The sequence below is a fragment of the Podarcis liolepis genome (assembly GCF_965112155.1).
Source record: "Podarcis liolepis genome assembly, chromosome: 11".
NCBI classification, from domain to species: domain Eukaryota; kingdom Metazoa; phylum Chordata; class Lepidosauria; order Squamata; family Lacertidae; genus Podarcis; species Podarcis liolepis.
This window is the reverse complement of record NC_139565.1, coordinates 21,768,985-21,794,828: the sequence shown is the minus strand read 5'-3', so window position 1 is coordinate 21,794,828 and position 25,844 is coordinate 21,768,985. Positions and strand designations below refer to the sequence as shown.

Here is a 25,844-nt window from a genome sequence, read left to right as displayed (position 1 = left end):
TTAGAATATTGCGTAACCTCCAGGTTGCAGAATCTTTGGGTTATGGCTGCGCCGCACGTGTGCGCAGAAGCAGCGCCTCTAGTTACAGGTTTTACAGGGTGCGCATGGCACCCTGAAATGAATTAAATCCATAACCAGAGGTACCACTGTAGTTCATTGTATCCTGCATCTAAATAAAAGAGCTATGCTGACACAGCGCGTATTAAGTGGACTACTAAATGTCATTTCAGGATTTTGGCCACATAAAGTTGCAGTTGTATGCCTGCTTCCCTGGTAGTGAGTCCTGTTTATCTTTCCTTCTGACTTCCGTCAGAGTAGACATGTATTGAACTGTGCTGTAAAAGGCTTTGAATGTCCTGCTCCCCCCCCCAAAAGAGGAATGTGTAAAGTAAAGGCTGTGTAAAATCCTGGAAGTAAGCCTTTCTCTTCTAAAACCTGGTGAACCGAATGCTGCTCCCCCCCTCAACAACTTCCATGTACTTTAGATTTATTCGTACCATCCTGCAACATCAGTTTGACAACGAATGAATAATGGCTACGTTAGGTAAAGGTAAAGGGACCCCTGACCATTAGGTCCAGTTGTGGCCAACTCAGGGTTGCGGCGCTCATCTCGCTTTATTGGCCAAGGGAGCCGGCGTACAGCTTCCGGGTCATGTGGACACCATGACTAAGCCGCTTCTGGCAAACCAGAGCAGCACTGTGTTAGACCTTTGTTAATTCCAGTGACAGCAAATTTTCCAGATATGAGCCCTTTAGATTTTCTACATTTTGAACAGCAAAAAAATGAGATCTGTATCCATTGAATAATTGTACTCTTCTGTTCATCCTACGTAAATTTTCATCTCTTTTGAAAATATGAAGAGTAACTGTGGACATAATAAATAATAATAGTAATTTATTTTTTATACCCCGCCCTTCCGGCTGGGTTTCCCCAGCCACTCTGGGTGGCTTTCAACAAAGTATTAAAAATACAATAAAACATCAGACATTAAAAACTTGCCTAAATAGGGCTGCCTTCAGGTGTCTTCTAAAAGTCAGATAGTTGTTTATTTCCTTGACATCTGATGGGAGGGTGTTCCACAGGGCGGGCGCCATCACCGAGAAGGCCTGGACAGAATCCAACATTGTGACTTTAACTCTTGAAATGAGACAGTACCATAACCCAAATGAACCAACATTGTGACTTTAACTCTTGCAATGAGACTGTACCATCCTGTTCTCTGGCAGCTCCCACAGACACCCCTAGTGCCCCCCCCAGCAAATTTTCAGGATGCACAAATAGTTGCAGAGAAGAGGAGGAGGTGCTGTCGTGTGATCCCTACATCACTATGTGAATATCTTCTAGAGGGAAAGCTGTCTGTTGAAGCAAAATGTATGAAGAGTTTTGTGGCACCCTGAAAACTCATAATTGTGTTCGTCTTTAAGGTACCTCAAGACTCTTTTTGATTATGTGAATACAGTATCTGTTACATTCTTAAAAAAAAAATAGTAGTAGCTGTAGTCTGTATTGGTCATGTTGCCTCCTAAAACATGTATCTAGTGAAACCTGCCAGAAGATGAAATCCACCACGCTGTGCGATTTGATGCATTTCAGTGGACTCCCACACAAATTCTTTCCTTTGAATAGTGTGATTGTGCAAAACAAACTGATTAAAGGAATTTACAGAATCTTCTTGACAATCTTCAATTTAAGCAAAATCAAATGATGCTGAAATGTAAAATACAAACTTGCTGTAGATTTATTTTATGATTTCTTTCTCTTGTGGACTCTTATCTAGCCCTGCTTTATAGCAGCCTGATAAAAATCAAAGCATAAACATGCCACTGAGATTTATAAACTAAAATTACTGTTCTTTTCAAACTGAAAACTTTTTTCCAATCTGTTCTAATCAAATGCTATATTGGCCCTTTCAAGTCTGTCCACAGGGTTCTGCCTTCTGAAAATGTTTCAGCTTGCTAACTTTGCCATACCTGTCGACAGCCTTTTTAAACCAGTAGTGCACACCAGGAAGTATAATTTTATCCGTATCCTGTACCTGTGCTCTCTGCCCCTTCTCTGCTGGAAATTTGCCTTTTCTTTCCTTTCAAGGAGGGCAGACAACGCATATCCTCATAAATCTTGGAATTTCAGAAATTGCATGTGTACCTACAAGGTGGGAAGATGTGGTTATTGCAGCCAGCAGCACTGACAGTGTTCGGCTTTAGGTTGTTCTTGGCAATTTCTGAATCTTCAGTTCGCTTCTTATAAAATGCAGAGGTCTTAAAGTGGGGTGTGTGTGTGTGCATGCACAAACACACACTTTGTATGTAGAAGTGACTGCTTTGGCACAATCTTCAAATCTTATTGCAGCCCCCAAACTGCTTTGGTCTTTCTCTGCCGTTCCCCTGAGATACCAGTGGTGCTGTGTAGTGCTTTTGTAGGGAGTGTAACTTTTTAGAACAGCTGGGAATATGAGTGAAAGCAGACTATAAATAGAAGCGGGAAGTAGCAATGGGCTTTTCCCTTAAGCCTAGGTGCTCGTCGCTCAGTTCTGCTTTCATGGTTACTTCTCTTCTGTTAAAATAAAGTGTTTGTGACTTATTCTTGCCTATTGCACATTGCTGATTAGGATGCCTCTTCTGCCATTGAACCTTGTTGCATCTTTTTTTTTAAAGCCACTTACTTTTTCAGTTTGGATCTGGACTTTTGTAAACTCCTGTTTGCAGATCCCTGAAGCAAGGAAACATGCTTTGGATATGTGGCAGATGAGACTAGAGACCATCTGATAGAGAAAGCATCTAATGCCTTGTATGTGAGCACTTGCTCCTAGAGACGGATCCTACACTGGACAGAGCTATAATTCTTGCACCCGAAATTGAGGTTGCACTGACAGAAGCCAAAATAATGAGCTCCAATAAAAACGGGTGTGGTGCAGGGAAGTTCCAGTATAAAGCCGACGGAGAGTTATACAGCAAGCTGGTTGAAAACGATTACTTCAGCAAAGTCAGTGTTTTTAGTGAGAGTACATTTTCACTGTAGACCTTCGCAGTACCTTGCAAGTTATACAGGATATGCTGCTAAGCTGGTTCAATGTACAAATTGTAAAAAAGAGAGGACATTTTGCTGAAGTATATCATCGTAGTCAGTCTTAATTAGAAATCACATATAGGTACAGTACCCGGTGTTATTCTTTTGAGTGTGGACAGGATTGGTCACACACCTTGCATTTTTTTTATTTATAAAAAGTGTGCTGTTACTATTTTTGCTACAGCTGCAAGGTTACCAAAGGATATGGAATGGATGCTGAATATTAGCTCAGGAATTTCTATATTACCCGAATTGGTTTCTTTGCATTAATTTATGCCATTGAGCACACACCAATCATAATTTTGGCTTAGTATTTTGGCTTAGTGTGATTGTTTACCTGTAAAAAGCGACCTTTTGCTCCTCTCGTGCACCTAGAAGAGTTCTGTATCGTTCTTCATGGCACTCCTATTCTTGGCAGACGTGTATTTGATGCATTGAATGTATAGTTGATGCACACATCCCTCCTCAGTCAAGTGCTGCTCCTGCAGGACAAACACAGTTTCAGCCGCATCAGTGCACCAGTGTGGGGGGAAACTTGGCTTTTGTTCTTAAAATTAAACTGAACAGTGTGTGATACCTGCAGATCAGAAGCTACGTTGTTTACTGTTTGAAATTAGAGATGCTGTGTTGGAAGGGATTAAAAACTTGATACGAAAGGGTGTTATTGAGGAGGCAGGTTAATCTGAACTGGTCTCATAATCTAGTAGACAGAATTTTAAACTAGCAAATGCATTCATACTTGTTCATAAGAACATTGGGCAATCCCTTTATTAGTACCGATGATCCCACAAAACAACGAGCAGACTAGAAATTGCACATAGCAACGGTTGTGGACGCTGGGAATGGAGTTAGTGCAGAAATTAGGTTAGATGTTGAAGCCTTGAGGTCTTCATTTCAATGCAGCCTGACAAAGAAGATTGCAGGCTGAATTAGTCCCTGCTGGGTAGTTGCAGGTATTCAGTAATACCTAATATTCTAAGATGACAAAACAATGGCTGAACCACATTTGGAAAAACCTAAAGGCTGGTTGTTACCCAGCTCTGTCTAATGCTTTAGGCAAAAACCTGCAAGTTTCTGTTGAGGCAGGAAGCAGCTGCAAAGCAAAATATGGCAGTATTTATATTAGCAAAGATGCAAATTAATTGTGGGTAGTACACTAGGTAAAAGTCATCTGAAGCCAAATGGTGTAGTATTGGTCATTGGAGGGCATGTAATCCCTCAGCAGCAGTAGTAGTAGTAGTAGTGTAGTAGTAGTAGTAGTAGTAGTAGTAGTAGTAATAATAATAATAATAATAATAATAATAATAATAATAATAATTTATTTATACCCCGCCCATCTGGCTGGGCTTCCCCAGCCACACTGGGCGGCTTCCAACATGGGATGCAGAATCCCAATTCAGGTGCTAGAAAATAATCTCTGGCTATATATTCCACTCAGTATTCTGTCTCCCAGGCGTATAAACAAAGGCATCTGCATCTGTTCATAAGTTTAAAAAAAAACACCACCACCCAAATCCGCAGGTGGGCAGTCCCTTCATTGGGACCAACCAAATGTCACAAAATAGCCAGCAAGGTTTCAAGTTCTCCAGTGCTCTTCATCAGGCAGGAATGTTATACAAAGCAAGGGCAGAGGGAAATGAGGAGAAAAAAACCCAAACATACAAAAAATAGGAGTCATGAAACTCACTGGGTGACCCTGGGCTAGTCATTCTCATCTAAGCTACCCCTCATAGTTGTTGTGACTTGGCATCGTGAGGTCCTTGGAAGGGAAGGTTGGCGGTAAAAACATAAAATCAATCATGCAGATTTTTGGAAGATTAAATTTCATCTCCATAAAACCTGTCTTGTTTGACAAGCTGAATATTGCAGTCCATATTGTTGCATGTTATAAACACCGTATAGGCTTAGCTGGGAGCAAATAAGCAGTCACAGTGTTCCAGCAACCATTGCAGACATGTTTCAGGTAGCTGAAGTTACAGGTCAGCACCTCAATCAGTTACAAGGCCAGCAGTTTACATCGATCCCATTGTGCAGTTTGCAGCAAACAAGTTTGCCACCTGCAGCTATTCTACAACTTAACTTCATCCACTTACAGTTGTCGGCACAAAGGTACAGAAAGGAACGTCCTTAAACACAAATGAACACTGTGCGCACTAGTTAAGGAAGCAATTCTTAATTCTCAAACTCCTGTTTAATATAAACCCCACCTTGGTTACACATTGCTATAGCAGGGGACCTCTGCTAATATCTCTGATTAATGGATTCAAAGGCTCTTTACAAACAGCTGCAAGAATGAAGCCCTCTTCCATGACAACTTATAACCAGGTGATGGCATTGTTTTGACTCTAGTAAATTTGCATGTTTATGTTATTATATTTGGGGTTCTCCTTTTGGGTGCTTTAGTTTCTTTCCCCACCATATGTGCTTTTGGCTATTTCAAATGCTACAAGGATATGTATTCTCATGGTATTCTCGTTCAGGGTTTGGGTAAAGACAATACAGTGGTACCTCAGGTTACATACGCTTCAGGTTACAGACTCCGCTAACCCAGAAATAGTGCTTCAGGTTAAGAACTTTGCTTCAGGATGAGAAAACAAAATCGTGCTCCGGCGGCACAGCAGCAGCAGCAGGAGGCCCCATTAGCTAAAGTGGTCTTCAGGTTAAGAACAGTTTCAGGTTAAGAACGGACCTCCGGAACGAATTAAGTTCATAACCCGAGGTACCACTGTATGTATTATTACAAATCTATATTTTATCACTGAGGATGACCAGCATGGTTGAGTAACATTGTGTTTTTAGATTCTCATTCTCTCCCCCCCCAATGCCCACATTATTATATGGTATTATTAGGTACATCTTTGCCATACACGGCCTCACTAACCACAAACTATTCAGGAGAGAGCTTAACTAGGAGTCCCAGTGAAGGAAAATCTGGGCTTCGTGTGGTGCAGCAGCAAAAAGGACTCGAGGAAATCAGTGGCAAGCTCATCTCTTGAAGCCTGCATGTTTGGCTTAGCACAATCAACTCCAAGCAATAATATTGCAGAATTGCTGAACTATGTGTAAAAAAAAAATTCTTACAGTCTATTTTTCTGTGTATTTGCGGAATTGCAGAAATTGACTTCAAACTGTTTAGTGAAAGCTTGTTCTAAAGACAAGATTCAATTGCTATTTGGAGAGAGAGAAAATCTCTGAATGCTTGCAGTTAGTGTCATATTATTTCACCTTACAAGGAAGGTTCCCCTCCTCTATTATTGACCCTTTGGATTGAGGACTGCTCTTTGTGTTATGGTTTCAGTGGCTCCACAGTTAAAGGCCTGTGTTGTATGCCCACTAAGATGGTAACAATCACTGAACACCCCTCTCTTTTCCATCTCGTATAACATCTCCACTCTGGAGAGAGTGATTGGATCTGACTTCTTCATGTATATTTCTGCATTGAACATAAGATAAATAAAAAACCCCACATTTCTTCCAAACGTTACAGATTAGCAGGAGTAAAACACTTGCCTGTCATTGGCATTTATAATTTGCACGAGCTGAAATTGGAGCTCTTTTTACAAATTATTCAAAAAATGCCTTTTAGTTTGAAATATGATATATGTGAATATTAATGCAAAATAGAAAGCAGAAGCATAAAAAAAGAATTTATTCATTGCTTGTGAAAATGTTATTTCACTAAATGAAATGGGGTGGACAACATTTTAAAAAAATCTATTAGGATAAACTTGGTAAAACAAACAGATTCAACATTGCAACCAAATGCTGCTGCTGCCGGGTTTGTTAGGAGAAACACAATTTAAAAATAATGAACAAAACAAAGCACCCTCCCACACGTGGAAAATATTTAGATCTTATCTGGGAACAGGCAGATCCTGGAATAGGCATGTCTTTCCCTCCCTCCCTCCAAAGGTCTTTCATGGTCACTGAGGCATGGGAATAGTTAGTCCTGCTGATCAGTGACGGAGCACGTTGTTCTTGACACCACCAGTAAAGCTTTTGATTAATACCAAAATATAGTTCTGTTAAAGAGCCATGCATATATTATAGTTGCAATCCTGTTTTGCAAGTCTTTCATGCTTTTTATTGCTAAAAGTCTTTTATCCCCACCCCTTATCTGTTTATTTGGAAAGAAATCTGCCAAATTCAGTGGAACACGGGTGGCGCTGTGGTCTAAACCACAGAGCCTAGGGCTTGCCGATCAGAAGGTCGGCGGTTCGAATCCCCGTGATGGGGTGAGCTCCCGTTGCTCGGTCCCTGCTCCTGCCAACCTAGCAGTTTGAAAACACGTCAAAGTGCAAGTAGATAAATAGATACCGCTCTGCCAGGAAGGTAAGCGGCGTTTCCACGCGCTGCTCTGGTTCGCCAGAAGTGGCTTTGTCATGCTGGCCACATGACCTGGAAGCTGTCTGCGGACAAATGCCGGCTCCCTCGGCCAGTAAAGCGAGATGAGTGCCGCAACCCCAGAGTCGTCCACGACTGGACCTAACGATCAAGGGTCCCTTTACCTTTCCTCTAGCTGCGTGGACATTGAATTGTAGATTAAGACTGAAATCCTGTATTCACTTACCTGGGAATGAGCCCGTTTGAACTTTGTGAGACTGGCTTCTGAGTAGACATGCATAGGATGGTGTTATTAATCTTATGCTGCTGACGAACATCTGTTCCCTGAATTATTAAAATATCCAAAGTGTAAAATAATTTCTCCCCCTGCCAACTCCAGGTCTGACTCTCTGATTGCTAACTTCAACTGCGCATTTTATCAAGATTTCTTCCCAAAGAGCAAGGAGCTGCAAATGCACTTCACGTCAGACTTAAAATGATATATGTCTCCTCTTAAACCTTCTAGCTCATCGTAGCTCCGCCTTAAAGCTTCAGCAGTTTATATTGTACAATGACTCAAAATGATAAAGTGAATTGTAAAATGTCGCTATTAGCAGCTACTGGGGTTTCCAGATTCAGAGCTACACTGGAACTTTCAAAGTTTTTATTATGACCTTTTTAGTTTGTGACAGATATAAATATCATACCTTGAGGAAGTCAATGAAACATCAGGTATAATGCGTGGCATTGAGAATAATTACTCTATATATTAACAGGAATCAGTAACAGGCTGGGGGAGAGCCAGCAAGCTGAAGATGAATCCCAAAAAGATGGACGTGCTATGGGTATTTGGTTCTCAGGTCTGGGAGATTGGCATTCTTCCTGTTCTTGACAGGCATGGATGCCCCTTTCTCTCCTTTCTGACTGGCAGTATGTGCTGTTTCCTTTAATAACCCAATCCAAAATGTTTGAGTTTTAACACAACATAAGATGGAGTACAATAGGTTGCCCTAATCCAGACATGACTCCATAGCTATTTGCTTCTGTTTTCAAAGGGAGCTGTTCCTAATTTTCTCACATTGTATGTTTGGAAATGCCTCCTCAAAATATCTTCTTCATCTGAAGCCAGATTGGTTGGGTTGAGAAGCAAAGCCACCTTTGTTTATGAAACAAAGTGATATGATAGCCATGTTCAAATATATAAAAGGATGTCACATAGAGGAGGGAGAAAGGTTGTTTTCTGCTGCTCCACAGAAGCGGACACGGAGCAATGGATCTAAACTACAAGAAAGAAGATTCCACCTAAACATTAGGAAGAACTTCCTGACAGTAAGAGCTGTTTGACAGTGGAATTTGCTGCCAAGGAGTGTGGTGGAGTCTCCTACTTTGGAGGTCTTTAAGCAGAGGCTTGACAACCATGTGTCAGGAGTGCTCTGATGGTGTTTCCTGCTTGCAGGGGGTTGGACTCGATGGCCCTTGTGGTCTCTTCCAACTCTATGATTCTATTCTATGATTCCACAGAGAAATCCCATCAGGCCAGTGTGATTTTATATTATTATTTTTCCTTTATTATCTCAGTTGGCGTTTGGTAGTTTTGCATTGAGTGATCTGCTACTGCTGAAAACTTGGTTTACAATGCGTTTAGTTTTGTGTGTGCTAGCTGGGTCAAATTTGTTGGGGAAAGATGGAACGTCAGAGTTTGATTTGTTGTAGGCTGCCCTGAGAGCTCTGTAGAGCCAAGCTGGAGGGAAAGGAACAAACAAATAATTCTTCTGTATGTTTCAAAGTAAATTAGAATGTTAACAGCCCTAGTGATGATTCCGGTTAGACGTTCTCTTTAGTACTTCTGTTCCCCCAAAAGTAATAGCTTGTGGGCTCATGATCATCGGTGGACTTGGGAAACCAGCTATAGTGTCTTCCTTGCCCTCCAACACCCAAGATTGAAGACTCATTTGGCGGTGATAATGTACTTATGGAATATCTGCGATTGGGAAGATTTCATGGCTGCATTAAAGCGCAGCACTTGGGAAGATTTGGAGACATAAAAACTGTCAGGAAAATAAAGTAGAATTATGTTCAATTGTAAGTCCAAACAAGGCCCATATGCTGCTGGAACAGTAAGCCATTGTAAGGTTATATTATTCTTTGAGGAAGTTTTTCACCGCAGAATGTTTCCTTGTCCGCTCTTAGGTCCCTGGAAACTCGTTGTTCAGCACTGTTTGAACGAAATAAAGCCCTTTTGTAAAAAGTTTAAATGATGACATAATGACCACCCAGGTAAGAAATGTGGTAAAGGCCCTTGGTGGGATGGATTCCATCAAAGGTCTTATTAAAATGAAAAAGGAAGTTTGAATTACATTTCCTCATAGCTCTTAATGTATAATCGAATCATGCTATTTTTTTTTTTTAAAAAAAACTTGGGGAACAAGAATTATATTTCTCATTTCTTCCAGAGATTGCTCTGATTTTTCTTAATTGCTACATCAGATTTTGGCCAGAAGGGGATTTTTTAAAAAAGCTTCACAACTTTTGTATTATTTGTGGGCAAGAGGAATCTAACCTAAGTAATAATGTGGTATGTGTGGTGTGAGTTAGGCTTTTATTGTGCAACTTTTAATATTATAGAATGGATTTTTTTTAAGTAATTAAAAATAGAACTCTTATTGGACGACTGTCTGGCTTCTTAACTAAACTCCAAATCAGAGGTTATAATTATAATAATAATGCTTTATTTTTATTTTTGCAGACATATTCATCTTAATACCTTATTCTGAGAATAGTGGCAATCTGCACATCTGTTAACACTAAAGCTGCATTGTAAAGTGACCCTCATTATTGAACAGCATCATTTAAGGTCAAAGGTCACAATAAGCCTCCTGCTGTTGTCCCTTGTCATAAATTTCAAATGTACCCATAGTGCACATTTTAGAAGTTCCTTAGTTTAATTAACTGAGACTGCAGAAGCACAGAATTCAAAAATAAAGAGGCCAAGTATACCACTGGCTTTTTCACAGTTGTTATTTTTTATTACAAGCAATAAAATGTATTTGTGTATAGCTTTCCCCCACCCCCGTATTTTGAAGTAAACTTAAATACCAGCACACATACACACTTTTCTTATTTATAGCTACAAATCCTGTTTTTTAACCTTAAGTTTCATTTGATTATTTTTTTAAAAAATCCTTTGTCTCTTATTACAGATAGGAGTGACATATCTACTATAGGATAACTGACATTTGTTTGCATTTTGGCAAACGAATTTATAAATATTGTAAAAAGTGGAACACTTCAAGAAGGTTTTAGGCTAATTGCTAGTCTCCAATTGTCTGATTTCGACAAGGTGAGGGACAGACTCTAGGCTAGAACTCTCAGTCAGCCAGTTACAACCTCCTCTTTATTTGGAGTAACAGATTTAAACAAATGGTCTGAGTTCCCTGGGTTTCTGTGAAGCCCTGAGGCTCCAGCAGCAGCCCAATCAGGTTTGGGATACAGGCAATGGCTGTTTTGCAGGGGGGGGGGGGTTGCATTCCTGACCCCTGTGCATGTTGGTGGAGCGCACGCTAGTCCGCCCCGGCCACTTCCAGGTTGTGGCGATGCACATGTGTGTGCAGTCACACATCAATTGGACGCATGTAAATTGGTCATTGCCTGTATCTCAGAGGACACCATTTCATGTCAGAAGAGTCTTGGACCCATCCTGTTCACAGCTCAGGATTCATCCAAACCAAATGCACCCTCTTGCTACTACTTAGGCCTTCAGAGTCAAATCCTTGTGGTGAGTTGTTTCCTCACCCACTTTTTTACACCTGGGTTGCAGCATTACCAGAAACCCAAGCAGCAACAGTTTTTACATCTATTCTTCTGTTAATATTTGCTTTTGCACAAAACTAGGGACCTGTTGGGATGCGGGTGGTGCTGTGGGTTAAACCACAGAGCCTAGAGCTTGCCAATCAGAAGGTTGGTGGTTCGAATCCCCGCGACGGAGTGAGCTCCCCTTGCTCGGTCCCTGCTCCTGCCAACCTAGCAGTTTGAAAGCACGTCAAAGTGCAAGTAGATAAATAGGTACCGCTCCGGTGGGAAGGTAAACGGCGTTTCCATATGCTGTTCTGGTTCGCCAGAAGCATCTTAGTCACGCTGGCCACATGACCCTTAAGCTATACACCGGCTCCCTCGGCCAATAAAGCGAGATGAGCGCCGCAAGCCCAGAGTCAGCCACGACTGGACCTAATGGTCAGGGGTCCCTTTACCTTTACCTTTAGGGACCTGTTAGCTGTTTCTCAGCTTTTCACATGCCCCAACTAGGGCTGGGTGATATATTGATATATTGTCCAAAACTGGTTTGAAGTCCATATCATGATATCGGTTTCATAGTTTTTGACTTGGCAATATATTGCAAATATATTGCGTGCATGTGCATGCTATGCAACAGTCACAATGGGGGGAAAACTGTGAAGCCAGCCAATGCCTCTACATAGCTCCATCCTTATTTCAGACATTGTGATATATCAATGTTTAGCTGGTGATATATCTTGATGTTGAAAACCAAATACTGCTCAGTGCTAGCGCTGATCACGTTTGGTTGCATCAGCTCAGTTTTAAGTCTTATTTTCTCCAGTGTGGAATAATTTTGATACCTGGTAAGGTTTTAAACATGTCTGATTCCTGACTGAAGAGGGCATACACAGTCTCTACCAAGAATGCCTAACCTGTGGCCCTCCAGATGTTGCTGATCTAGAATTCCCATCATGCCCATTGCCCAGGGAAGGTAGGAACTGTAGCAACATCTGGAGGGCTACGGTTTTACCACCCGTGATCTCTCCAAATATGGTGCACCTTGAATAGATGCCCTATTGTGTAGCATGCTACTGTGTAGCATTGTGAGCTGCTTAAAGGAAAGGAAACTGAGCATTTTCACGTTCCACAGTTGTTGGTTGCCTGTAGTTGCAATTATACATTAATTTTGCACATGTGATTTAGGTATCTGCTGTGCTTTAAACTCTAGGCTGTGTTCAGTATTGCAGCATAACCAGTCTGCATCCAAAGGCCAAGCTGACCAGTTTCCAAGTCGCTCATTAAATCTTTCAGGTGTGTTATGTTACTGAACTTTCAAGATAACTGTGAATGGCTTCCTATCTGCCACCAGGTTCACTCTACAGCCAGAGATATAATTTGAGTTGATAAAGTTTGATAAGATTAATGAATGTAATTGGCATATCAAATATCAGGATACAGTATACGGGAAACTGGATTTGTTTAGAAGCCAACCTCTTTTTTTCTCCAACACAGCAATGTTTTGTTTGGGATGGTGCTGTGGGTACTTGCATTCAAGAAGGGGTGCCGCCGTAGTCATTTAATTTGTGAGCTGGGAATGGAGAGGGTGTTCTGGGTGGCATTTCTTAAAGTATTTCCAGCAAAAGGTCCTTTCTGGTGGGCTTTGTTTATGTCAGGAACTATAAAAGCAGGGGTGGATTAGGCAAAGAGATGATGACTACACTGAAGTTTTAACTAGTGGACTTCATGGCTGAATAGGGATTTGAATTTGGGTATCCCTAGTTCTAGGTAAGACAGAGGAGATGACGGGCCGAAAAATCCAGTATCAGTTTAGATCCAGCTCCAGTACAAAATAAGACTTCTACCTGGGAATACTTCAATCTAGTATGTATGGTTTTGCAGTTAATATTTAAGAAGTAAATTGCACAATAAAACTTGGTATAACAACAACAACAATCAGCAGCAACCATTGTAGCCTGCCTATCTAACTGGGTTGCCCCAGCCACTCTGGGCGGCTTCCAAAACATAAACATAATAAACATAAACATAATAAAACAGTACACATCGAAAGGCCGAAGGTTGGCTTGAATTACAAGGAATTGCAAAACTGAGCAGTTACTGGCTTCTGTGTTACTATTATTACCATCTTTGATATGGAGATCCGGGCTTATTTTAAACCAGAGTTCCCTGTTACTCCCAAAACAGAGAACTGGTTTAATGTGTTGGCCTAGGAGCCAGATTCAAATCCCAAATCAGCCATGAAGCTCACTTCATATTAACTTGGCCTTCCCCCCAGGCTCTTGTGCTCTCCCTCCTCTCCCCATCACTTTCCTCCACCACAGGAGACCGGAAGCTTCTGTCTTCGATGAACACTTCAGCACACTGTCCAAACTTAAACTGTGGTTAATCTTAGCTGTGGCTCATGAAAACAATTTAGCTTTGTTAATTATGGCTTGTTTCCACTAAAATTAACCACGGTTCGCCCAGCTTTGGATGCCACAGTAAACTGCGTTTAATCAAAAATACACAGCAAAGTTTCCAGACTTCTCCTTGTGGCCACCCTAGTGAATGACAGAGTGTGTGCAAGCCTTGGAAGAGGCTAGGCTCATTGACTCTGAAGCAGCCCACTACTTCAAGGTTATTGTGAGGTAGAAAGGAGAGGACCATGTATGCTGCCCTGAACTCCAGATAGGAAAGACAGGATATATAAATGAAATTAATTAATTAATTAAGAGGAGTTGTCTTGCCACCTGCAAGATAATTTCAACACAGTCATGTAGGTACAGTGGTACCTGGGTTGTCGAACGTTTCGGTTTTCAAAGGCCGAAAACCCGGAAGTAAATGTTTCCATTTTCAAACAAGGTGTGTTTCCCAATTTTCTCAATGGAATTTGCCAACCACCCATTGCGCCTCGGTTGTCGAACATTTAGGAAGTCAAACGGTCTTCCATAACGACAACTAGGTATCACTGTACTTCATAGCATATATTTCAGTGTTTGGGTTAATAGTGGGAAAACCTTTACTTTTGCATTTTTAAAGAAGATTCTTTTAGAAGTACCACATTTCTCTCTAACCTCCCCTACCCTCCGCACCCCCCTAAATATGTGTATGAATAATCAGCTTTTTGCAATCAGGGACGTACAGTGGTGCCTCGCAAGACAAAATTAATTCGTTCCGCGAGTTTTTTCGTCTAGTGAATTTTTTGTCTTGCAAAGCACGAAATCCCATAGGAATGCATTGAAATTCAATTAATGCGTTCCTATGGTCAAAAAAAAAGTCCAAACAAAGCCAAATTTGGTACAACAAGAGTTTATTAAGTGCTCTTTAAAGTCACACATACTGTAAAGAGCATTTCAAAAATTGAAGGAACAATAAATTAAAGTTTCTAAACATGACAGAAAAACATTTAAAAATCAACAAAGTATACAGTACATTTTCTAAGACTCTGGGGGACAACTCGAAGAAGGTTCCTCTTCCACTCTTTGCTTCCACAACACAGAAATTCAAATCCAGAATTTTTTTTAAAAAACAGCAGAGTGGCCCAATGGTCACAGAAAATCATAAAAATGCAGAAAAAAACCACACAAGCTTCCAGATTCTTGCAAACCCCTCCTCAACTGTTCCCCCAGCCACCCACCACACAGAAATTCAAATCCAGATTTTTTTAAAAAAAACAGCAGAGTGGCCCAATGGTCACAGAAAATCATAAAAATGCAGAAAACACACACACAAGCTTCCAGATTCTTGCAAACCCCTCCCCAACACCAAGTCCTTGAATTCCAAATACCCCAACCCAAAATCCAAAACCCCCCAAAAAAGTTTAACTTACCAAATGTCTGCAAAAGAAGTTTTGGAAAAGCTTCAAAAATCACCAAAGTCTTCAAAAACCTCAAAAAAGGCTACCGCACCGCGTTCTATGAGTTGCTCCTCGGAGTCAAGTCGCAACTGTATTAACAGTGTTAAGAAAAAGGAAACAAACTTGCAAGACGTTTTCGTTTTTCGTCTTGCAAAGCAAGCCCATAGGGAAATTCGTCTTGCGAAGCAGCTCAAAAAACGCAAAACCCTTTCGTCTAGCGAGTTTTTTGTCTTGCGAGGCATTTGTCTTGCGGGGCACCACTGTAGATGCTTGTATGCTGTTCAGAATGAGACACTGTGTCTGGGCAAAATTACTTATCAAACTGAAGATACTTTTTCACTCTAGTAACTTCAGCCAAACTAGGTCATTCAATAAATGTCAGTAAGACAGGAAAGTAAGTTAAATGTCACTTGAAAGAGGCACGTATGCATAAATTTGCGAAGCACTCTAAAAGCTTTTATAGGTAACATGACTAAAGGGTTTTTTTGTATCGGTCTCTAGCGATAAATGAGTGAATGATTACATTAATTTATCAGGAGGTTTTCTTGCTTGCCTACTTGTTTATGTAAAATACCTAACAATGATGATAAGTAGTGGCGAATGAGAGAGCTTCTATCTTCTTCAAGTGGGTTTGAAAAGGCAGCTAGATTAGAAAAGGTTTCATGAGCGGGTTATTGTAATTGATATTGATTTAGGAAAAGTAACCTAATAGAAGTTACTGTTTTGTTGTGACTGTTCAAAGCCTTGCCATCTTCAAGTTATTACCTCTTGAATTCATGCCATGCTTTACACCTGTCACAATAAAAATATTTTCAGCATATATTGAAATAAAATTACAAGGCAGCTGGTTTAAATTTCTCCTTCTAAAGTGGGTATCATGCCTATCTCATACAGTAATCATGCGCAGGTCTTATAAACAGAAGCTTTGTACACTTATTCTTTCTTTCCAAATGCTCAAAACTTAAAAAAATTAGATACAATGTGTTTCCTCTTAGGAAGCTCATTGCTGCAGGTGACAGGCGTATGTTTCAGTTAGAGCTACTTGCATTATGTTGGAGAAGCTGCTGCCAATCAGGTAAGCAGTTTTCATATTGGAACCCAAGATGGCTGCCACAAATTCACACTTGGTGAATATTTCAGTCCCTATAAGCGTGAGAAAATTAGCTCCAATTACAAAACTAACAAGGAGATCAATCATAATGTGTTATTTTTACTAACACATTATGATTATGATATGTTTGTTATATGTTATGTTAAATAACATAAAGTGTTATTTTTATTGTATGCATGAAATACCGCTGTTCATACAAAAAAAATCTATGCAGCTAACAAAAACCACACACCCATATACACAATAAAAACCATGTAAAGATTTCAAATAATAGATCAGCTAATTATTAAAGGAAGATATTTTTTCCAGTGCTTATAATAAGCTTGGTTTTCACCAGATTTTTAAAGGTTGAAACAGAATGTACCTGCTGAATATCTATGGGCAGAGCATTGTGCAGGATTAGGCCAATTGTACTAAAGGCTTGATTTCTTTTTGCTATCATATGAGCTTCATCAACTTGTGGGAAAGTCAGCAATGTTCCTGCAGGTTATATCGTTGAGTAAAACTTCCATGCATCAGCTGATGTATGGTGAGGTCAGTCTTGCTCATTTGGATGATGGAGAGAGCTCCCTGTAGGGAACTTTTGCTCACTTGAACCCAGCTATGTAGGATGGAGTTCCCTTCTAAAATGAAGATTTTATCTCCTATGCTGGCCTCCGGTGTGAGAAGGTCTGGAAACACTGGTTAGATGCCGTGGTGGCTTTCATGTTTTCTCGGTGAACCAGGGTCTTCTTGTGATTCCTACTGTATCTTCTTGAGGGTTATGGCTAGAAGAGGCATTAGGGGAAAAGGCAAACAGAAGTCAGTCCCTTGGATCAGTTTGTGTGGAGAGCATCCATGGCTTCTACTTGTGGGTGGTCCCTGGAAAAGAACCTTGGTGTTTGGTTGCTGAGGTGAAAAGTGGACAGCTCTAGATCAGCCTGAATTCCCTTTGGATTTGTCTGAATAGTTGGTCAGATAAATGCCATTCCCCTGGTTGTAGAGTCCCTCTGCTCAACCAGTCGGCTTGCTCATTTGCTTTTCCACTGACACTCTCCACATTGACCTCTGCCCATGTCAGGAGCAATGCCTCTTGTTTAGAACAGGTCCAAGATGTTGGCGTGAAGATACACCTTTCAGGTGAGTCCAGTGGATCTTTCCGTTTGTTTCAATTCTGGAAAAGGTTGTTCATAGAAACTTGCTGCTAGAAAGAAAGGGGTGGGGGGGGGTTATTTTGTTTTAGCAGTACTTTGTTGGTTGTGAGGTCCTTTTGAAGTCCTGGCTTCAGAACTTCAAAGTGCATAATCACCTGATGTGATGGCTCCCTTCCCCAGACTGTGCTCACCATAGTACTTTAGGTGCGTATGTGTGTGTATTTTTCATTGCGGTTTATGTTCTAACAGCAAAATGAAATTATTTTGGTCCAGGACCGAATGTGCCTCTGTATTAAGGAGCATTTGTAAAATTGACCTCTCTATTTTAGTAGGTATGTGATCTTACGCTGCCACTCTTTTTAGGGAGGTTATTTTTTTGGTAAAACTTCCTAATGGACCACATCCACAGCGGGTGATGGTACTTTAACCACTTAATGCTTTTTCTGTCCAGTGATATTTCAACAGAAGTGCTTTCTCTTTAAAACTTTTAAAGACAGTGCTTTTAGAAATACTGCGTTGCAATCAACTGATAAGAATGATCAAATAGTATCATGACAGTTGCACATTTTTATATCTGAACATTTGCAATGTTTGCATATGTTGCACTCCTTTGTATGCTGAATACAAAGGGCATTGGGTCCTTTTGATGTTGCTTTAAAGAAGCTTTTTAGACATCTGATTTACTGAACAGTATTGCCCACTGCTTTTTGTAATGGTTGAGTTGGTTTATGGGATTTTAACTGTATTTTTTTTAATTAACTGTTTATGATTATGCGTTTTACTTGCAAACTGTTCTATGGCTTTAATGAAGAGCATAACATTAAAAAAAATGATTTTCTTTTAATGTGCTACCTCACACTATATGAGTTTCATGCAGCAAAATGCATAAACATACATACAGCTGAAGGAATGGAGAGAACCCCACCGGAGTTGATACATGCTTAAAATTGGAGCATCACAAGGGTTGCTATTGGCCAGCATCCAAAGAGCTATTTTAAGCTTATTCAAGAGTTTGTACCCACCCAGTGGGATTTTAGATTTCAACAGCAGATTTCATCTCCCCATCCCTCCACGCCATATCCTAGATTTCTTTTGCTGCTCCCCTTGGTTTGGAGAACTTTTTACTATACGGGATGCAAGGCAGCTGTTCATAAAACACAAGTACAGCTTTGGGTACGCGAAATTTGCTTTGGGGTCTTGGCTTCTATGCAGAATAAGAGAAGGCTTTTATTTTGTCCAGAGTTTATGCCATTTAATATGCCTATTAAATGAGGAGTTACTCCTGACTTTTTAAATTAAGCAAGCAAAGGTTCAGCAAAATATTTCCAAACCAAAAATGGCATAATTTGAATTTATATTTTGATTGCATATGTTATAGCTTACGATGCCAGTGATATTTTTAAACTTCAAAGCCAAATAACTTTGTGGTAGCTACACATACAAGCTCAAAGGAGTTTAGGTTTGGGCAGATTACTAGTCTAAACAGTTTGTCGCGTAAAACCAATTCATATTGATAAATGACAAGCATGATATACTAACTGTACAAATTGTAACTAACATCTTGTAGTACGCGCTTCAGAGTGAAATACTACCTTTTGGGATTATGAAGATAAAAGTTTTCTTCAGCTGCGACTCTATACACACTTACCTGGGAACAAGTCCTACTGAACTTAATGGGACTGACTTATGAGTAGGCATGTACAATATTGTGCTGTCACTGAAGCTTTTATGCTTGCATTGTGAGTTAACTGTTTAAGATAAGACCTTTACAGAACAGGACATCATCCATTCCTGACAATCTTCTGGGTAGCTGTGTCAACATTAAGCTCTCTGATCCAATAGTGAATCCCTTCTAATAGTTTTTTTATTCTATGACATATCATGGGAACACATTCCATGTATTTTAGGTGTGTTAAATGCTTTTCAAGTTGTTCCCCTATCAATGTCTAGTTTTCAAATGGTTTTTGTAGGCAATGAAAGCTTTATTAATTTAGCGACAGCAGGTTTCCGGCAAGATCCGTTGCCTACTTTCCTAGTGATCTCATTATCTTCCAGTCCAATTAATGCAGATCTTACTGTTGCAAGTATCCTTTCCTAGCTTGACCTGCCTCAGAATAGAAATTATTCATTTCAGCATTAACCACAGGTGATTGGAAGCACAACAAGGCCACTCAAAAAGAAGGGAGTGGCCTATATATGCTTTGGGGGCTTTTGCAGGATGCAGAAGTATATGTGCTTATAATTTGAAAGGGTTTTCCTTTTTCTTTTTAAAGACCAAAATGGTTCTAGGACTTACAGAATTCATTGGCATTTGAAACTTGAGAGAGTAAAGGGACTTGAAAAGAGCATAAATTAGCCTCCTGTAGACAGACCATCAATTGAGTGTATGAGGGAGAGCAGTGGAGATATTGAATGTTACAGTGTAAGCCGAGGGGGAGGAAAAAAAGGAAAGAAAATGGAGGGCAGGTGATGAGAGGCAGTAGGCCGCCTTAGAGCCCTAACAGCTTATATTGAATCCTGGAGGGAGTATGGGGGGTTGTTCCCCCACCGCCACCACAGCCCCTGCACTTATACAAGAATGTTTCAGCAGGAAATGAAGGGAAAAGGAACATGTTTCCTTTTCCAGTCTCCAGGACCCCCACCCACCACTATGCCGCTATTAAATGTTCTGCAATGAAATCCTTCTGCTAATACAGTGGTACCTCAGGTTAAGTACTTAATTCATTACGGAGGTCCATTCTTAACCTGAAACTGCTCTTAACCTGAAGCACCACTTTAGCTAATGGGGCTTCCTGCTGCTGCCGCAGCACAATTTCTGTTCTCATCCTGAAGCAAAGTTCTTAACCCGAGGTACTATTTCTGGGTTAGCGGAGTCTGTAACCTGAAGCGTATGTAACCAGAGGTACCACTGTATATGGCACAGGGCTTGGGGTGGGACCAGGATGTGTCCTTTCCTCTTCCTATCCCCTCAAACGTCTCCCTCTCCCGAGAGGCCTGCACAGGGTTCCTGTTCCAGGCTAGATGAAGCCCTGACCAGGAACCCTCCTCCGTTTAGGGACCGGAGATAACTGCAATGCTTTGTTAAAGGTTCCACTGGAGAATGCTATATATAATCAGCTAAGCTTCCAAAACAAAACAAAACAAAACAAAACAAAACAAAACAAAACAAAACAAAACAAAACAAAACAAACCTTAGTGACCCTGAATATTACTCAGAAATCTTTGGCAAAAACAGCCACAAGTAAGTGTTTGACACTGTCTAGCAGTCTTGGAAAATGGGAGCAGCAGACTATGATGTTGTTGTTATCTGTGAACACAGTCTGTCCCTTTCTCAGCTCTGCTCCACAAGCTCAGGCAAGTGTCTTATTCTTTTGTAAACGGAGCACTCCTAGCTCAGGCCTGATCATTTCTGTATGCACATAGTAATGTTTTGCTGATACTGAATCTAAAGAAAAAGATTTCTACTTATACTTCGAACTCCTCCAAGCACTAAACTCTGTGAGGAAAAGGAAGCAATTATAATATTTGGGTTATATGGAGTTATACGGGTTATATTTGGGTAATGTGGAGTTTCTTTAAGCAGACATTATTCCTGCAAATCTTACTAAAGTTGTCCTCTGTGCGGATGTTTCTTAATTTACAGGAAGCACCACTGCAGGAAGTTCAAGGATGTAGCATCCTGTTGAGCAAGAGGGTGTTACTATTTTTTGTACTTTCTTCTTGGTTAGTTGGCTCATAATTGACGAATTGCTAAAAACAGGAAAAGCATAACTTTTAGACAATATAATCACTTGAGCTGAGATTTTAAATCCCCTTTTGCCAGGAACTCTTTGCTATACTGCATTGTGCTTCTTCTCTTCCTTTAAATTTAATCTCAAAGCCTACTTAGACCTTGCCAAATAGACACAAGGGAGATCTACAACACCCTTGTGGTTGCTGTATACATCTGCACAGCAGAGTCATGTGGGATAGCCCCATGAGGAATTTGACTTTCACATGGTGGGCCTGGCCGATGTACCGATGTATGAGGCAATGTATGAGGGCCAGAGTGTTCTGGTGGCTTCACCCAGCAGTATACTGTGAGTGAAACCGCCACTGCTCCTGAGTTCCTCCACCTCCAGCGCCCGGTGGCAGGAACAAGCAGTCTTGGCCAGGCTTGAGATGGGTATATGAAGGAGCATGGAGAACTGGGCATGCAGTGAAAGAGGTTTGAAATCGGGGTGGGGGACACGCACCACAGCCCAGAGGAGAAATCGGCTCCTTGGGAAATCAGCTGCCCTGAGGGGAAGGTACTGTGGCGCTGGGAAGGTGGCAAACGAACGATGCAAAGCAAGGAGACAGCGATTGTCCTTCCGCTCTCCTAGCTTGCTGGGTGGGTGTGTTGCATCCCCTGTTTAGCAACACAATGCATAGCCATATTGTGATGTTTGGCTGGTGATACACTGCAGTGTTGAAAAGCTGACATCGCCCAGCCCTACCACATGGTGTATGTAAGAGAGACAGACAGACATCAAACAATGCAAATACCCTGCAGAAGTTTAGATTGCCCATCACAGGTTGTGAGACAGCAACAATCCCATTTACTTGAAACTCCACCATGTCAAATATTTCAGTTGTGTTCGGAGAATGGTGTTAGAATTACTTAAATTATATTATTAATGGTCATTTAATGGATGCACCATTATCATGTCCCATTATGACTTTGCTTCATATTTCTGGTCCCTTTTTACATAACCACCTTTGAAGAACTTGTGACAGTCTCTTTCCCCTTGGGCTAGAAATAGTTCATAAACACTGCTGTTTTGCTGTGGTTATAAATGTTTCTGGGTAGTAACTTAAAGTATATCCTTGTTGGTGCTGAATGCTTGCCTGCTGTTCTGATTTATAAGCCAAGCTCTTCGTGGTGTCATGATTTCAAAACACTTCACAGAATTAAATAGTCCCTTTGGACTAAAAGTTACAGACGACCATAACACCCAGTTAAAGAGTGGAGAGGAAATGTTACAACCCCTTTCTTTAACCTTGAAGGGAAGATGCCATTGCTCATAGGTAGACAATCTGCATTTGCATGCAAAGCACTTAATATTCAAACCTGCATCTCTTTTTAAAGGATCGCCGAAAGCAGAACTGGTAAAAAAGACCACAAAGTGCTGCTGCCATTTAAAGACCGTTAATGGACCATGTATATTGGTCCTTTGGTATAAGGCAGCTAAAGGCAACCTGATATAGGTAAGGCCAGTGTGGTTGAAGAGGTCAGAGTGTGGGACTAGGACCTTGGAGGCCAGTGTTCAAATCCCAATATCAGTCTTGAAGCTCTTTGGGTGACCGTAGGCCGGTCATTCTCTCTCAGACTAACCTACCTCACAGGGTTATTGTGCCAATAAAAGGGGAAAGAGAACTGTGTACACCACCCTAAGCTCTTTAGAGAAAAGGTGGGGTTTAGATGAAATAAACAAACAGGGAGTGTCTTGCAAAAGTACTGTATAAAGGTAAAGGGACCCCTGACCATTAGGTCCAGTCGTGGCCGACTCTGGGGTTGCGGCGCTCATCTTGCTTTACTGGCTGTAGGAGCCGGTGTACAGCTTCCGGGTCATGTGGCCAGCCTGACTAAGCCGCTTCTGGCAAAACAGAGCAGCACATGGAAACACCGTTTACCTTCCCGCCGGAGCAGTACCTATTTATCTACTTGCACTTTGACATGCTATCGAACTGCTAGGTTGGCAGGAGCAGGGACCGAGCAACGGGAGCTCACCCTGTTGCGGGGATTCGAACCGCCGGCCTTCTGATCGGCAAGTCCTAGGCTCTGTGGTTTAACCCACAGCGCCAACCGCGTCCCAATGCAAAAGTACTGTAGTTGTTACAAAACATGACATCCAACCTAGGGATCAGGTGGCAAAACCAATAGTTGCTTTTTTTCTCCAAATAATGGAAGCAAACCAAGTTTTCACTGAGGCATTCAGCAGAACCTCTGTGGCATCTATAATATACCTTTGTTTGAAAGCATTTTTACACCACTCTTTGCCAGAAAGGCTCCCAGGGTGACTTCCAGATGATCAGTCAAGACAGTCCTTTTTGCCCACAGGCTTGTAATCAAAAGATAAAAGGAATGGGGAGGAAAGAGGAAAACAAGCACCCTCAGGCACCATTTTTTAAACTTGCGAAGTAGTTTTTATAATGACCAGCTGCTCCCAAAACAGCTGAGTGGCACTGCTTCCCATCTCAATGGCTGCTGCAGCCTGATGGGATGGATACTGCCAAGTAGCACTTGAGGAAGGAGCCTATGGAGCTGCTGCTTCAGCAGAGCTACTGGAGCAACCCCAAAATTTGTTAACCAGAAATGCTAGACCAAATCCAGTGAAAAAGCTATTCTGATCTGGCAAATTTCCAGTTCGTAAAAGCATCTCTAACAGCTTTCGAAATTTGAGCCCGATATATATCTAAAATGTTCTTTTCTCCATTATGGACACAGTCAATATAATAAATGAAGTATAAAAGTGTAACACAAAACATAAAAACAGATGGGTACTGTGTATGGGTAAGTAGGAAAACCTGATCTTTTCACTCTGTTCAACAGAACTTCTGTCCCTCTGCGTTCAGTTCCAAACGACGAGACTTCTTACAAAATAACACATATCCTGTGATTCTTCTTCGTTGCAGTCACTTTTAGGAACAGCTTTGCCATTATGCGAAGGATGAGGAAATTGTCCTTTTTTCCAGAAGCAAAGTAGCAAAAGACATATCAGACAATTAGTAATATCAGACTTCAAAACCCATCCCACCCCCTTTTCAACATATCATTCATATGTTTGTCCCAAATTCTGCAACAAGATCCTAACTCCTTCTGTGAACAGAATATAGTCACAGAACGGGGTTTTCCATCCTTCCTCTTTTCACTTCACTGTACCCTCCTAAAAATCTGTCCTGGGGTTTGGGGGATGCTTGGGAGAATGGTGTGTAGGATATGGAGCAGGGGCTGTAGCAGGTGGGGGCAGAGGAAATGCCATTTCCAGCCTTTGATTTCTCTGTTTAGCAGACTTTCAGGCTTAGGTAAAAATAGGCATTTGAAAGCGTTGGTAGAGATAGCATGATTGCACCTTGATAGCGAAACAGTATTTTGTTAAAAGAAGGGTCTCGCTTAGCGGCAGATTAAATGTTAAGTTGGCATCTGTGGTTTCACTGGAAGGCCCCTTAGGGAAGGGTGGTTAACTGGAGACCAGCTGGGCCAAATTTGGCCCAGGCATCGCCACTTGCTCACCCCCAGGCCAGACATATGTTTCCCCCTTACTTGGCAGAGTTCCTGTATTACCTCCAGACAAGTCCATTGATTACAGTAAAAGGTAAAGGTAAAGGTACCCCTGCCCGTACGGGCCAGTCTTGCCAGACTCTAGGATTGTGCGCTCATCTCACTCTAGAGGCCGGGAGCCAGCGCTGTCCGCAGACACTTCCGGGTCATGTGGCCAGCGTGACGACGCTGCTCTGGCAAACCGGCACCAGAGCAGCACACGGAAACGCCGTTTACCTTCCCGCTATAAAGCGGTACCTATTTATCTACTTGCACTTAAGGGTGCTTTCGAACTGCTAGGTGGGCAGGAGCTGGGACCGAACGACGGGAGCTCACCCTGCCGCAGGGATTCGAACCGCTGACCATGCGATTGGTAAGTCCTAGGCGCTGAGGTTTTACCCACAGCGCCACCCGCGTCCCACATTGATTACAGTAATATATGGCAAAACATAAACTTATTTACTATTTAAAAAATCTTTTTTATGTAAGTTATTGTAAACGATTGTATGCTTGTATGAGGGCTAGTTGAGTTTGAGTTCAGACTGCTGCAACAAAAGTTATGCGGTGCTTTTTTAAAAAAAGTTGCTATTCCAGGTTATTAATTCTCGCTCTTTTCATCTACTATATTTTATAAACCTTTCAGCAGAAACCGCAATATCAAAGCAGTAGGTAATTATTGTTTGGCTGGTCTGAGATCTATTCAGAAGTTCACGCAGCTTTAAATTGTAGTCGTATGTTCATAATTATGAAGTCCTGTGTGGAAAATAAAATAATCTACTGCAGGGGTCCTTCCTGCGAGTTATTAGTGAAGGCATGCACTCACTGTGAAACTGAATTTCTAGTTATAGATCTTTTTGTCATGAACTTTTGTATCCAAACTGAATAATTAGTTAGTTCATCTTCTCATATACATTCATTTCCTTTTGTTTGGGGTCATGAATGGAATGTTCTTAGAGTGCTATTAAAACCTGGCTTTCTACAATTTGGTCTTGTTTCCTGTTTGTGCCGGAATTTTTATTTTGTTTTTAATGTCATTGACATATATGTACCAGTGTATGTTCAGGGCACAGAGTGCAACCAAAGGACGTTTAGTTGGTTAGACTATTTTTAGCATGTTGCTCATTTCTGCTGATATGTTAAAATATAATGTGCATTTGGCCACTTCTCTCCATGTGGTTGTCGGGATATGACCCCATGCAAATGGCTTCACCACAGGTAATCTACTTAAAAGCACTCTCACTTACGTTATGGCATTTTCCTCCAACACTCCCGGCCCCCAGCTAGCCATTACCAGATGGTTT

General features: G+C 41.2%; 1 protein-coding gene across 2 annotated transcripts in view; it reads left to right on the top strand.

Annotated features, from left to right (window-relative positions):
- Positions 1 to 25,844, top strand: part of COMMD10 (COMM domain containing 10) — a 59,742-nt gene that overhangs the window by 19,115 nt on the left and 14,783 nt on the right. The window contains exon 6 of one of the 2 annotated variants that reach the window (XR_014516834.1): positions 16,013 to 16,092. The exons of the other annotated variant lie outside the window; for it this stretch is intronic. The gene's annotated coding sequence lies outside the window, so the exon portion shown is untranslated. The remainder of the gene's footprint in view (positions 1 to 16,012; positions 16,093 to 25,844) is intronic. 2 annotated transcript variants of the gene reach the window in all.